This window comes from Podarcis liolepis, assembly GCF_965112155.1.
Source record: "Podarcis liolepis genome assembly, chromosome: 11".
NCBI lineage: Eukaryota > Metazoa > Chordata > Lepidosauria > Squamata > Lacertidae > Podarcis > Podarcis liolepis.
The window spans coordinates 19586616-19602979 of NC_139565.1; the positions used below are offsets into that span (position 1 = coordinate 19586616).

General features: G+C 43.2%; 1 long non-coding RNA gene across 1 annotated transcript in view; it reads right to left on the bottom strand.

Moving 5' to 3' along the window:
- Window positions 1-16364, bottom strand: part of LOC310688340 — a 55027-nt gene that overhangs the window by 17372 nt on the left and 21291 nt on the right. Inside the window, exon 3 of the long non-coding RNA XR_014516871.1 lies at window positions 1614-1734. This is a non-coding gene — a long non-coding RNA (uncharacterized lncRNA). The remainder of the gene's footprint in view (window positions 1-1613; window positions 1735-16364) is intronic.

The window sequence follows — 16364 nt, forward strand, 5'->3', positions numbered from 1 at the left end:
CTGTTGAGCCTTGCAGAGTGCATTGCTGAAACCATCAAAAGAGAGGACAAAAGAGGACTAGGCTTTGCATCCAATATGCAGATGCACATTTAGAAATAATCAGAAATACACATACTTAACATTTTAAAGAAGAGAAATCAAGGTTCATAATAAAATATTACTATTTTTAAAAAAATAAGAAAATAGCAAATGCATTATTTTTCATAGGTTTCTCAGTTCAGGAAAAGCTGGAACATGAGATTCTGCTGCAAGTGTAGATCCCCTTGAAGATGACAGAACAATGGCTCTTGTTTATGTATCATTCTCCACTTTGTTTATTATTTTTGCAATTCAGAAAATGGTATATGGTATGATTGGTGGAGTTGTTGTTTTCTAAATGTTTCTTGATGTCGCATATCAAACACATTAGGCGTTATTAATGTTAAAGCAAGAAGCCTTTTCTCCATGACTATGAAGTGCATATTGATCCGTCAGCAAAATAAAGTTTAAGTTCAATTTGTCAACGTTCCTAGCAGATTTAAAATAAAATCATAGTATCAGCCATATAGCTTGATTTGCGGCATTGCAGAAGCCTTAAAAAAAATACCTATAAAACTTAAGAGCTTGTATATCTTTAGGATTTCTAAGGACAGCTACAGTGTTTGACAGACAGCTATCCTCCCACACTATCTAGACATAGTTGGAAATGAAGGATTGGCCCTCTTTGTGCAGCTGAGCGCAGTGCTGAATATACATTTGGTTTTGGGAAGGGAAGGGAAAATAAAATGCGGAGGAGGGTTATTCTACTGCTATCAGGCTCAGAAGGTCTGCTCATAAATAAATATGCCATTATGAGATGCATAATTTATGTTTATTTTTTATTATTTAGATGTGCCTTCTGACCTTCAATTGCATTATCAGAGCAGACTAAAATAATTTGTTGCAAATGCCACAAAATAATACAGTCGTACCTTGGTTGATGAATGCCTTGTGAGTCGAACGTTTTGGCTCCCGAACACAGCAAACCCGGAAGTGAGTGTTCCGGTTTGCGAACGTTCTTTGGAACCTGGACGTCCGACGTGGCTTCTGCACTTCCAATTGAGTGCAGGAAGCTCCTGCAGCCTGTAGGAAGCCACGCCTTGGTTTCCAAGTGTTTTGAAAGTCGAACGGACTTCTGGATGGATTCCATTCGACTTCTGAGGTACCACTGTACAGTCCTAAAGTTAGGGTGTGGGGAAACTGAAGGGGTAGATGTACCTCACCCAATGACTGCCCAGGGCAGAAGTCGGGCCACTGCAGTGTTCTTGCATGTCTCCATCCTATTCAATACTCTTTGCTCTATTAATTTCTTTCCCATGGATGGCTGGTGAGACTCAGCCTACAGTGATTTTCACAGTAGCGCAGAGGGAACCTGTGAGATAATGTAGAGAAGGAGATTTCTTCCTATCCTATTTCTTTCTAGTATCAGGCAGAGTGAGAACCAGGACTGGCCATAATGCTCATTTGTATGTTATTTTGTTAAATAATTAAGAAATCCATTTGTTGATGTGTTTAATCTTTTTACTGGTAACTGTTTTTAATGATTCTGTTAATTATTGTAACATCTTTGAGGTTTTATCACAATCAAGTCGTACCTTGGTGCTAAAATGCCTTGGTTCCCCAACCCCAAAAACCCAAAAGTAAGTTTAACGGTTTTCGAACGTTTTTCGGAAGCTGAATGTTCGATGCGGCTGTCAGCTGTTGTTTCCAAGGCACCTGCACAAATCAGAAGCCATGGTTTCCGAACATTTTGGATGTCAAACAGACTTCTGGAACAGATTAAGTTTGGTGCTTTTGTTTTTGCTATTTATTTTGCATGTTTTTGAGACTTTTGGGGTTAATTTGCTTTTGTGACTGTGTGGAACCGAGTTAAGCTACTGATTGATTGACTGATTGTGTGACTGCAGAAATGGATAAAAGCTCCCCATCCAGACAATGACTATCATCAGTGCAGGTAAGGAAAAAAAAGTAATTTTGATTTTTACCATCTACAATACTGTCTTATTTATTTTATAGTACAGTACATTGATTATTGCTTTCATTTTATGGATCAATGGTCTCATTAGATAGTAAAAATCATGTTAAATTGCTATTTTAGGGGTTGTTTTAAACCCATTTTGCATTACTTTCTATGGGAAAGCGCACCTTGGTTTTGGAACGCTGTGGTTTTGGAACAGACTTCCGGAAAGGATTAAGTCTGAAAACCAAGATACCACTGTATATGCTTTTGGTTAAATTAATTAATTGAATCAAAATGTTCCTCTTCTGTTTGCTTCCCCTCCCCGCCCCCAATAACAACGACGAAATGGATATTAATTAAGGATTTTTTAATTGTATTTGAGGTTGCAATGGATATCCTCTCTGGTGCCCTTGCAGCTTTGTAGTTTGATAGCTGTATAGCCGTCTGCCCAAACAGGGATGGCTAAAATGGCCAAAAGCACTCTCTTTTTTTATGTAAATAGCCTGTCAAGGTCCATTAAGTGTCTGCTTTGTAATGTAAGCTAGGGTCGTGAGTTGCTACTGAATCTTACTAGTTGGAGATCCTTCTGGGAGGTGAGCAGGAAAAGGCATGCCACCAAGGTCTGAATGTGTCAAAGACAACAAAATAGACTGGCAGTCTTGAGATTAGAGATGGAAAGAGACAAAGGCCTGACTTTCTCTCTCTTGAGCATCAGAAGCTATGGCTTCAATGGTCTCTCTAATGGAGTTGCAGGATCTGTTTTGATGTATTAATGCTGTGAGCATTCATTTTTATGCTTAGTCTGTATATATTGTTATGAATTGTGGATGCTAGGCACCCTTAAAGTCCTGGATCCAATGAGTGCTAGAATTTAATTAAGACACAGTGAGACCCTGTGTATTATTATTATTATTATTATTATTATTATTATTATTATTATTATGTACCCCCCCTGTTTGAATGAGATGCCCCAGCCACTCTGGGTGGCTTCCAACAGAATATAAATAACACAGCAAAACATCAAACAACAAAAACGTCCTAAAACAGGGCTGTCGTCTTATTTTTAAAAAATGTACCGGTATATATATTTTTATTAAGTTTTACATAACAAATTTAAATTCAAACACATCATTCACCTCCTCATTTAGGATTCTCTGAATCCCTTGACTTCGCCCTTCCATGGTTACCATTATCAATCTTCTTTTTTAAAAAATCTGCTTATCTCATTTTCTCTAATTTATTAAAAGAATAGTAACCCATTTTTTCATAGTTTTTTGTACGTTACAAGCATTACTCAAATCCTGCCAAAATTTTATTTGTTTACAGTGTTCTCTTAAGTACAGTATAATTTCCCCCCATTCCTTCGTAAAATTCTTCTGTTCCTGGTTTCTGATTTTCCCAGTCAGTTTCGTCATAGTCCATCATCTTCATCAGCCATTCCTCTCTGGTTGGGACTTTGTCTTCTTTCCATCTCTGGTCAAAACAGGGCTGTCTTCAGATGTCTTCAGAAAGTTGTGTAGTTGTTTCTTTCCTTGACATCTGATGGGAGGGCATTCCATAGGGTGGACGCCACTACTGAGAAGGCCCTCTGCCTGGTTCCCTGTAGCCTCACTTCTCACAATGAGGGAACCATCAGAAGGCACTTGTAACTGGATCTCAGTGTCTGAGCTGAACAATGGGGGTGGAGATGCTCCTTCAGATATAATAATAATAATAATAATAATAAATTTTATTTATATCCCGCCCTCCCCAGCCGAAGCCGGGCTCAGGGCGGCTAACAACAATAAAACAGTACAAAAGTACAACATAAACAACATTCTAAAATCATTCATTATAAAAATTAATTAATTCAAGCCACTAGCAACCATTGGGCCAGAGCTCTGCGAAGATTGCCGAGGGAGGGAGTCAGGCTGTGCCCTGGCCAAAGGCCTAGTGGAACAGCTCTGTCTTGCAGGCCCTGCGGAAGGATGTCAAGTCCCGCAGGGCCCTGGTCTCTTGTGACAGAGTGTTCCACCAGATCGGAGCCACAGCCGAAAAAGCCCTGGCTCTAGTTGAGGCCAGCCTAACTTCTCTGTGGCCTGGGACCTTCAAGATGTTTTTATTTGAAGACCGTAGGTTTCTCTGTGGGGCATAGCAGGAGAGGCGGTCCCGTAGGTACGAGGGTCCTAGGCCATATAGGGCTTTAAAGGTTAAAACCAGCACCTTAAACCTGATCCTGTACTCCACCGGGAGCCAGTGCAGCTGGTATAGCACCGGGTGAATGTGATCTCGCAGCGAAGACCTCGTAAGGAGTCTCGCTGCAGCATTCTGCACCCGCTGGAGTTTCTGGGTCAGTCTCAAGGGCAGCCCCACGTAGAGCGAGTTACAATAATCCAGTCTGGAGGTGACCGTCGCGTGGATCACAGTGGCTAGGTCAGGGCGAGAGAGGTAAGGAGCCAACTGCTTAGCTTGGCGGAGATGGAAAAATGCCGCCTTTGTTATAGCTGCAATCTGCGCCTCCATGGAAAGGGAGGTGTCGAAGATTACACCCAAACTCTTAACGGACGGTGCTGGCACTAATTGCGCCCCCGCAAGAGATGGGAGTTGCCCCCCCAATCCCATATCGCCCCGTCCCAGCCACAGGACCTCTGTCTTCGAAGGATTTAGCTTCAACCGGCTCCCACGTAACCATCCAGCCACAGCTTCCAAACATCTGGTCAGTGTGTCTGGGGCCGAGTCAGGATGGCCATCCATCAACAGATAGAGTTGGGTGTCATCGGCATACTGATGACAACCCAGCCCAAAACTCCGAACAAGCTGGGCGAGGGGGCGCATAAAGATGTTGAAAAGCATCGGGGAGAGTATCGCACCCTGAGGTACTCCACACACCAAGGAGTGGCGCGATGACAATTCCCCCCCAAGCGCCACCCTCTGTCCCCGACCAGAGAGAAACGAGCGCAGCCATTGAAGGACTGTGCCCTGGATCCCCACGTCGGCAAGGCGGTGGTCCAGAAGTTCGTGATCGACCATGTCGAAAGCTGCTGATAGATCTAGAAGAATCAGCAGCCCCGACCCGCCTCGATCCAGCTGTCTACGAAGGTCATCTGTTAGGGCGACCAGAGCCGTCTCGGTCCCATGACCAGCGCGGAAGCCGGACTGGAATGGATCCAGAGCCGATGTTTCATCCAGAAACCCACCAAGCTGTTCAGCAACCGCTCTCTCAATCACCTTACCCAGGAACGGAAGATTCGAAACCGGGCGGTAATTGGATAGATCTAAAGGATCTAATGATGTTTTCTTTAAGAGCGGGCGCACCACTGCCTCCTTCAGTTCCCCTGGGAATGTCCCCGTGCCAAGGGACAAATTGATGATATCCCCCAGGAGGGCCCGCACCTCGTCTGGACACGCTCTAATCAGCCAAGACGGGCACGGGTCGAGAGGACAGGTGGTGGGCTTTCCAGCTTGGAGGAGTCTGTCCACATCGGCTGGGGATATCTGGTCGAAGTGGTCCAATACTGGACCCGAGGACAGTCGAGGGGCCTCCAGTTCCTTTATTGTATCCAAATTGGCAGGGAGGTCATGGCGGAGCAACAAGACCTTCTCCGCAAAAAAGCTCGCAAATGCCTCACAGCCGTGTGTCAATTTGTTATTTAAATTTGGCTGTCCCTCAAGGGACATTAAAGACCTGATTATACTAAATAATTGCGCTGGGCGAGAGCTAGCGGATGCAATGGAGGCCGAGAAGTATGACTTCTTAGCAGCCTTCACCGCCATCTCGTAGGTTTTCATAAAAGCCCTATAAGATGTTCTTGAGGCTCCGTCACGGGCACCCCGCCATACTCGCTCTAGCCGTCTGAGGTCCCGCTTCATTTTCCGGAGCTCCTCGGTAAACCAGGGAGCCCGGTTTCTGCGGGGTCGCAGAGGGCGCTTAGGTGCGATCTCATCGATGGCTGCCAGGAGCTGGGCATTCCATATACAGAGCCAAAGCCATGTAGGGCTTTAAATGTCAACACCAACACTTTGAATTGTGCTCGGAAACATACTGAGAGACAACATCAATGTTTTAGGACCAATGTTACGTGGTCCCAGCAGCTTCTCTCAGTCTCCAGTCTGGGAGCCACATTAACTGGATGAATTGCAGTTTCTGAGTTACCTTCAAAGGTAGCCCCACATAGAATGTGTTGCAAATGGGAGTTAACTAGAGCATGTACCACTTTGGTGAGTTACTGCACGGGAAAGTAGGGTCTCAGCTGGTGTACCAGATGAAGATGGTAGACAGCTGCCTTGGACACAGAATTGACCTGCACCACCATGGACAGCTGAGAATCCAGAATGACTCCAAGGCTGCGCACCTGGTCCTTTAAGGGCAAAGTAACCCCATTCATCTGAAGGCAGCCCTGTTTAGGGAAGTTTTTAATGTTTGATGTTTTATCATATTTTTAATATTTGGTAGAAGCTGCCCAGAGTGGCTTGGGAAACCCAACCAGATGGGTGGGGTAATAATAATAATAATTTATTTATTTATTTATTATTATTATTATTATTATTATTATTATTATTATTATTATTATTATTATTATTATTAACCAGGGAGTCTTCACACCTACTTGCCCCTGTCCCTCAGAAACAGTACTTCTGTCCTGTTTGGATTCCACCACAATCTGTTTTTATATATATATATCTAAAATTCTTATTAAATTTTCTGTTTTACAATTTAGAATATTCATTTATACAACCTTAAAATATCAATAACTTCTTCTCTTTCCATGGTTCATTTTACATAGCATAAATCCCTGCATATTTTTATATAAACTAAACCATTCAGTATTCCATTATTGCTTCCACTAAAACTTATTTACACTGTTGAATTTATCTTAATGCTGCCAAAGTTTTCAAGTGTACACTATTCCCCCCCCCCCGCATATACTCAGTAAACATTTTCCAATCTTCTTTAAACGAATGTTCTTCTTTTTCTCTTATTCTATACGTTAGATCCGCAAGCTGCGCATATTCCATCAGTTTGAGTTGCCATTCTTCTTTGGTTGGGACCTTGCTCATTTTCCATTTTGGGGCTAATCAATCAACCAACCCCCAATCTACAGCCACCTCCAGCCACTCACATAGACCATTCAGAGATGGAAGATTTTGCATAAGTGAACCTTACATTGCACAAAAGATTTAAGTCTCCAGCCTTCCGACAGCAGACAGTGCCCAAGAATGTAAATGAAGCCTGCTGGCCTGTGCTTCATATAGTCCAGTATACTTCCCCCCCAGTAGCCAACCAGATGCCTATGAGAAGCTTGCCAGAGGTCTCTCCCCTCCTCCAGTTTTCCAGCAACTGGTCTTCAGAAATGGGCTGCCTTCCACTGTAGAGGTAGAACAAAGCCTTGTTGTTGTTTAGTTGTTTAGTTGTTTAGTCGTGTCCGACTCTTCGTGACCCCATGGACCAGAGCACGCCAGGCACTTCTGTCTTCCCCTGCCTCCCGCAGTTTAGTCAAACTCATGCTGGTAGCTTCGAGAACACTATCCAACCATCTCATCTTCTGTTGTCCCCTTCTCCTTCTTTCCCAACATCAGGGTCTTTTCCAGGGAGTCTTCTCTTCTCATGAGGTGGCCAAAGTATTGGAGCCTCAGCTTCAGGATCTGTCCTTCCAGTGAGCACTCAGGGCTGATTTCCTTCAGAATGGAGAGGTTTGATCTTCTTGCAGTCCATGGGACTCTCAAGAGTCTCCTCCAGCACCATAATTCAAAAGCATCAATTCTTTGGCGATCAGCCTTCTTTATGGTCCAGCTCTCACTTCCATACATCACTACTGGGAACAAAGCCTTATCCTCCATCAATGTATCTAATCCTCTTTCAAAGCCATCCAGTGTGTTAGCATGAGAGAGGGGCAAAGGCTACATCATCTTCTCATATGAAAATGCCCAAAGTGACATGTAGGTGTCACTTAACACTTCATAGAGGCACCCGGTTCCTCTTAAGGTACACAGTCTAGACTGAGGCAGCTTCTGCGGTTTCCTATTGCTTTCGCTCCCTCTCTTCTTTCAAAGACTGCTTGTAAAGATACAGCTGCCAAGATTTTCACACTCACCCCCCTCCCCTTTTTCTTTTTGGTATAACGTATTCCGTTACTCCCTGTGCCAGCTGAACGCTCAGCAAATAGATTCATGGCTAGTAGAATTCGGATAGCTCTCCAGTTTATTGCTTTGCCACCTTTCTATTGAAGAAATGTTTCCTTACATATTATCACATTTTATCTCTCTCTCTCTAACATGGCAATTACCTGCTGCATTCAGGCTTCACTGCAGGAAACTTTTAGTGCTGTGTGTGCCCTATCTGGAGCCATTCATTCCATCTCATAAGCAACGGGGAGAGTTTAAGTTAAACTGCCCGCTTTACTGGCGAACAGCTCAAATCAAAGGTGCACTGTTATTTACTCGCTCCTGCAGAGTCCTGTTTAGTTTCCATTCCAGACACTCTGAGTATAATGTTTCCTTCCCCTTCCCATTTCTCGGGTAGCATTCAATGCAGGATGGAGGGGTGGGGCAGTGGGGAGAAAGAAGGCTGTGTTTTTTGGTGTGGTTTTTTGCAGCACGTTTTCAGCAAGCTATGCTGTAGTGCAGGGGTCAGCAAACTTTTTCAGCAGGGGGCCAGCCCACTGTCCCTCAGACCTTGTGGGCGGCTGGACTATATTGGGGGGGGGGGGAATGAATGAATTCCTATGCCCCACAAATCACCCAGAGATGCATTTTAAATAAAAGGACACATTCTACTCATGTAAAAACAGGCTGATTCCTGGACCGTCTGCGGGCCGGATTTAGAAGGGGACTGGGCCGGATCCGGCCCCCGGGCCTTAGTTTGCCTACCCATGCTGTAGCGTAAGGAACTATTTAATTCCACCCACTGAAAGATGGTCGGGGGGAAGGATGTAATGCATAACGGATATCTTTTCTTCATAAACTTTAAAACTATGAGCAATTTGGCAGGCTTCCTGAAATATTAGAAAGAGTTGAAAAGTGGGGAAGATGGATTACTGTGGCTGCTGGGGTATCTTGTCTTGTCAACTCACATTTTTGGCCCCTCAAATGATGAGAAGAGCTTTGCGCAAACAGTCCCTAGAAATTATACATGCAATTTGTGTGCAGGGAAACTGAAGGGACCATTTCATGAAATTTCTCTATGGAGTGGAGAAATCCTCCTTGGTTTCTTGGGGACAAGTTTTGCTTAGCAGAAACTCTGCCTGTGCGATGTTTTTCCTAATACTTATATAGGTAAGAGGAATTCTGTTGGCCACCTTGCCGCCATCTTGCATCCTCCACAATGTTCCAGACCTAGTACTATTCTGGGGCATTTTGTGTGTGCATGTGTGGGGTAATGGTGGAGAATGCTTGGAGAAATGTTTTCTTGGTGACTTGGTGTGTGAGAGATGGGGGGAAGAGGGAGAGAGAGAATGAACAAAAATCTTAGAACCCCCCTCCCCGAAAAAATGTATTTGAGACTGTATGGCTGAGCTCTGATGTAAGTTGAGTGACAGCAGCTTTCTGGGATTTCAGTCTTTCCCATTGTAATGAACTCAGGCAGGCAAGCAAGCTCCGATAAGAATTAAGGAGTCTCTGGCAGTTTTATGGTACATTTATTTACAATTAACGCCTGCTGCTCTTAGCGATGAGTTGTTCACTCTGAGTCTCCGCCCTTTTCGCAGCATCTTGGACAAAACCAAAAGTCAGACAGAACAAAGAAACAGCTTCCACCCTTTCCAGTATCAAACAGAGAAATTCTGCAATGTGGGGCAAAACCCGGCACAATACTATTCTGTGATATCAAATTTTCATTTTATTTAAAAAATGTTTAATTAAATGTTTAATTATCCCAGACACCACCACCTAAAAAAAGCTCTGTCTAACTCAAAAGCAGACATTCTGAATTTTAAATGTCATCTGGGCTGAGCAAAGGTGTTTTGCACTGAAACATTGTTTGCTACAGAACCTGCAAAGAAGCAAAGAGGAACTTTCAAATGGCAATAGCAATAATCTCTCCTAGTAAATAGAAAACAGCGTGTAATGAAAAGAATGATAGCATATTGATACCATGGCATCATGAAAAAAGGCAGACGATTTCCTAGCAGTGTAATATACAAAAATAGTCCCATATATGAAATATACTTATGGGGAAATTGGCTCATGTGATAGTAGGCACAATCTCAGCAGGATAAATCATATTTTATACAAGGAACTGAATATACAGAACACTGCTGGGTGATTTATACGTTCTAGCACTCTGACAGTTTGCTGGTCTATTACCTGTTTGGCAATGGCGTATTCATAAATCAGCATCCGTAAGGTTTCGATGGGATAGCATTCACTCAAGGACTTAAGCAAAGCAAGGTTGGAATCACAAATTCTGTGGTCTCCAAATATGTGTCAGAATAATTCCCCAGTTTTATTGGGAGCCGATAAAAGGAAGAGCATATATACTCACAAAGCCACTCGGAAGCAGTTTCAAGTTCTTTTCCCCTCTGACAAAATATCTATGGACCTGCAGCCTTTGAGTTTCCTTATACTCAATTCCTAAGTAGATATGTTGCTGAGACACTTATTCCCAGGCTTGGAAATAGGGGTGCTAGGTTATTGCAATGCTCAGCTCAAATGTACTGTGGGCATTATGGCATCTAGTTTCTCTTCAGCTTTGAATCTTGGAAAACCCCACAGCTTTCTTTTAACATCCCATACAGCCTCCAATTATGAATTATGGTGCTGGAGGAGACTCCTGAGAGTGCCATGGACTGCAAGAAGATCAAACCTAGCCATTCTGAAGGAAATCAGCCCTGAGTGCTCACTGGAAGGACAGACCCTGAAGCTGAGGCTCCAATACTTTGGCCACCTCATGAGAAGAGAAGACTCCTTGGAAAAGACCCTGATGTTGGGAAAGATTGAGGGCACACGGAGAAGGGGATGACAGAGGACAAGATGGTTGGATAGTGTTCTCGAAGCTACCAGCATGAGTTTGACCAAACTGCGGGAGGCAGTGGAAGACAGGAGTGCCTGGCGTGCTCTGGTCCATGGGGTCACGAAGAGTCGGACACGACTAAATGACTAAACAACAACACAGCCTCCAATCTCACCCTTTATCTTGGTGCTGCTACATGCCAGGTATGAGAGGAGTGAAGAGAAGACATTGAGCTCCCACTGCTTGCTTCTTCTTTGAGAGGAGCAGCAGAAAATAGGTAAGTGCAGGCACAGGCAAACTCGGCCCTCCAGATGTGTTGGGACTACAACTCCCATCATCCCTAGCTAACAGGACCAGTGATCAGTGATGCTGGGAACTGTAGTCTCAAAACATCTGGAGGGCCGAGTTTGCCTATGCCCGGGTAAGTGGGAAGGACTAGGGAAAAGAGATTTAGGAGATCATTGTTGGATACCTGGCATTTTGGAGGCTGGCAGAGCTGGGGGTTGGACGGCTTGGGAATTCAATTGAATTACAGTGGTACCTTGGTTCTCAAATGCCTTGGTACTCGAACAACTTGGAAGTCAAACACTGCAAACCCAGAAGTAAGTGTTCCAGTTTGCGAACTTTTTTCGGAAGCCAAACATGCTCCGTTTTAAGTGTTACACTTCCGTTTTGAGCGCCACACTTCCATTTTGAGTGTTATGCTGAGGTCTGTCTGTTTCTGCTATTTATTTTGCATTTTCGTTTTTGCTGCTCTTTTTGTTTTGTTTTTGTGACTATGTGGAACCCAGTCCAACTACTGATGGATTGACTGGGTGACTGCAGTACATTGTTTATTGCTTTCATTTTATGGATCAATGGTCTTGTTGTAATGTAAAATTCATGTTAAATTTCTGTTTTAGAGGTTGTTTTTAAAAGTCTGGAATGGATTAATCCATTTTGCATTACTTTCCATGGGAAAGCGTGCCTTGGTTTTGGAACGCTTTGGTTTTGGAACAGAACGGATTAAGTTTGAGAACCAAGGCACCACTGTATCTGAAAAATAAGCCATTTTCCCATTTCTTATTTCAGATGAGAAATAGCTCGGCTCATTGTGAGCTAATCTAATTCAAGCCTGCATAGAGCTCATCTCTCACCAGGGGAGCTGACTTGGGCCCCAGGTTATGAGTGCCCAGTGTGCGTGACATAATGATGTCATGTCGCAACATAACGTTATGACATCACGCTCGTGCCCCCACCCTCAGAACCTGAGGTTGCATCGGGAGCCCTGTGGTGCAGGTGCTGAGCACCCACAACAATTTTTTGTGGGTGCTTGGGCACCCAGAGCCCCCTATAGTTGGCGCCCCTGTCCGTCACTGATTCTACATAGAAATGAATGAGAATGTTTTAATATCATTAACATATTTCTAAACAAACTATTTCTGATTGCACAGTATAATCAATAGATAGTTTTATTTGGCTAAAGGAAACTCATTGGGTAGCCCTGAGCCAAGTTACTGTCTCTTCCCCTGACCTACCATAGAGTGGTGTTAGCAGGGTAAGACTGGAATAATCCCCATGACTTCTGTCTGAAGTTCCATAGTGGATGGATGAAAATTAAGAAAACCAGGACACAATCCTAGACACTCTTACCTGGGAGTTAAATTCCATGGAACTCAAAAGAACTTGCTTCTGAGTAGACCGAGCTAGGATTGCACAGTTCATAAGCAAATCCTGTCCATCAATATTTTCATTTACAAGGATGTCTTGACAGAAACAGAAATAAAACCAGCCCCAAATATAATTATTTTTCTGTCAGTATTAGCCAGGTAGATACTTATTCATCAGAGCATTAAAATATATGCAGACTCTGTATAACCACAGATAAGAAAGGGATTAGTCAAATCCTCTATAGGCCAGATACCATTGACTCATCTCACTGCATCCTCACTGGAGAACATCTCCTTTCATCTGTTATAAAATGGTGTTCAATCAATTAGAAAAAGTTAAAATTGGAATACTGTGGCTTAACATGGTTGGCAGTGCCATAAGGAAATCCATGTATAAGAATGAAGCATAATGACATTCTCTAGTGGCTTTGAGTCAGTTAAAAACAATGTTATCTTCATAAATTGGAAAAATGTAGACAGGATTTCCAAGGCCCAGCTGTTTTGTGCCTCATCTAAATATCCATGCTAGTGGATTTGTTTTGCGTTTATTTTAAATGTCCGAATTAGAATATGAAATCAAACCAGAAATATTCATATCCTAACTGTGTATTCATACCCCAACTGTGTTTTTTATGGTGGGCATGAGGAAGCTGTGGTCTTCCAGATGTTGTTAGATGTTGCTCCCATCATTCCTGACCACTGTCCATCCTGGCTGGAGATGATGGGAGTTGCTATCCCAAGTTGCCCATTCTTGGTTTACAGCAGGAGTGAGGAACCTCTGACTCATGGAAAAATATTGGCCTATCAGGAGGTCCAACCTGACCTGCAAAGGCACTGCCCACCTGTCAATCTGCTGGCAGGTGGTTGCAGAAGACAGGCTTCCTTCTCCCTTCAGCTGATGGGCAGGGGAGCAAGTAGCTCGTTGCCAGCTCTATGCTCAGAGCTTCCCAGAGCACCAGCCATAGGGCTGCCAATGCCCATTATAGCAAGGTGTTTGGGATTTTGACAGGTGCCTGGGACAGTTCACCTGTCAATCATGTGGCAGCATAATTTGCCATATGTTTGACAGATGAGTTGTCTTCCCAGCTCTCCAAGTCTTTACATGAGTAGAATGTGTCCTTTATTTAAAATGCATCTCTGGGTTATTTGTGGGGGCTGCCTGGTGTTTTTACATGAGTAGAATAGCAATTCGTTCATTTTCCCCCTTCAAAATATAGTCCTGCCCCCCACAAGGTCTGAGGGACAGTGGACTACAGCTGAAAGAGGTTGCTGAGCCCAGGACTAGAGGATCAACATCAGGAAAAGCTAAAGGTTGCTCCAGTGAGTCGGCAAGTGAGGAGCTGGAGTACAGGCAGAAACTGAAAAGTCCTGTCATTCCTACAACTCTTAGTACATAAGGGGGTGCAGGATAATTCACAAGGCATCACTGCCAAGCACATACAGATTTTTCAAAAAAGCTGGGACTACTGCCAACAATGTATCGCCATCTGTTGTTCTGTAGGGGTGAGAGGAGAGGGCACAGAAACTCTACTGTTTGGGTTTGTCGTTTTCTAGACTGGCAGTAGATGCCAAGTGAAATCCAGATCCTAACCCTTGGGGGCCTGGAGCTAATACTTTAGTTCACACTCATTTATAAGGCAGAATGTTCACCGATGGTTATCAGTGGAACGGAAAGAAAAATGGCCCAGTATTAATAAATATAAGCAATCTTTCTTCTGGATGAAAGCCCCTGCAGCTTCTGCAAAGTAATGGAGATAATCATTGCCCGTATTTAATGGGGAGAATCTCAAAACTGTATAGGAGATCTGAGAAAGAAAATTACTTTCAGGAGGAATTTCTTGTTTAATTGAATTTAGCTACTTTTGAAATGTATAATGTAAAAGCCACTGTTATTTCTGCATGGAGCTGAATTACTAATGCAAGACATTTTGTTAATGGGCAACAGTGAATTAGATTCCTTCCCAGTGAAACTGTTTGATGTTCATTGCACCGGACACAGAAATGAAGGTTAAAGACTACTTTATTAAAGCCCTATTGGCTTTATTTCTAGTTTCAGTTATCACATAAGTGAAATAACAATAGTAATAATAGCTATTATGGTAGTTAAAATATCAAAAGCAATAAAAATGTAAATAAAGCTTTAGATGCAAGCAGAAAAATGTACAAGAAGACATAACTATATATTTCATTGCTATGTAAGAATTCCAGATGCCTGCAGACAAGCAATTGGCCAGTTTTTTCAAACAAATATAACACCAGTCCTAAAGGATCCACACTGGCTCCCATTACATTTCCGAGCACAATTCAAGGTGTTGGCATTGACCTTTAAAGCCCTACACAGCTTCGGCACTGTATACCTGAAGGAGATACCTGAAGGAGCGTCTCCACCCCCATTGTTCAGCCCAGACACTGAGGTCCAACTCCGAGGGCCTTTTGGTGGTTCCCTCACTGTCAGAAGTGAAGTGACAGGGAACCAGGCAGAGGGCCTTCTTAGTAGTGGCGCCCGCCCTGTGGAACACCCTCCCATCAGATGTCGAAGAAATAAGCAACTATCTGACTTTTAGAAGGCATCTGAAGGCAGTCGTGTACAGTGGTACCTCGGGTTGTAGACGTTTCAGGTTACAGACACCGCTAACCCAGAAATAGTGCTTCAGGTTAAGAACTTTGCTTCAGGATGAGAACAGAAATCGTGCTCCGGTGGCGCGGCAGCAGCAGGAGACCCCATTAGCTAAAGTGGTACCTCAGGTTAAGAACAGTTTCAGGTTAAGAACAGACCTCCGGAACAAATTAAGTTCTTAACTCGAGGTACCACTGTATAGGGAAGTTTTTAATGTCAGATGTTTTATTATGCTTTTATATTTGCCAGAAGACATCCGGAGTAATGGGCGGTGTACTACTACTACTACTAATTCACCTCTTTGCACTGTTTTGCCAGGTTATAATGCTGTTGAGCAGGGATAAGAAAGCAGTAGCTCATCAGCCCCAGCAAGCATAGCCAATGCTCAGGGATGAAAGGAGTTATATTCAAGCAACAAGGAAGGATGGGGCGCACTGCTGTAGAGACAACAGAAGCCACAATGGACATAATTTCCTTTTAAGATTTGCAACATCAAGAGTATAGAGCCTAGGTTAGGAGCAGAAAAGACTCTTCATGTATGGAACAACAGCCGCCTGGTTGTTATTAGCCCAGAGTTGGAAAGAAGAGAAGAATGGCAAACCAAGCTGATTGACCATGCTGAGATGGCAAAGCTGACTGGAAAACTCAGAAATCAGGAGGATAAAAACTTTATAAAAGAATGAGGGGAAATTATAAGTTATTTAGGAGATCACTGTAAGCAGATGGAAATGAGAAGGATTTTGAATAACTTGTAGTGTAAAAATTACTATGGACAATATGGTTTGATATTAAAATTGGAGTACGGATGAATATGCAGTTGTAGATGTTTAAAATAAGACCTCATAGAGGGAATGGGGGGAAGTCTTGAGATTCAGAGAATCTCTTTATACAGATATGTTGTTACTAGTTTATTTGTACTTTGTAAAACCAATAAAAATGATTTCATTAAAAAAAGGGTATAGAGCCTAAGTCTATCCCATACTGGAGGCTCTATGAAGCTGAACAATATTCCCCAGGCACCACATGAATCCTGACTGAAATGAGAATATATATGTATAGTCACCCAAGAATGCCTGGAATTGATTGGCAACCACCTGCTCAAGAATTGAGAAGACTGCACCGGACTTGACTAAGTAAGCAGCAACCACAACAATATGGTTGCCATCACAAACAGCTTCTGTGTGTTCAGGATTC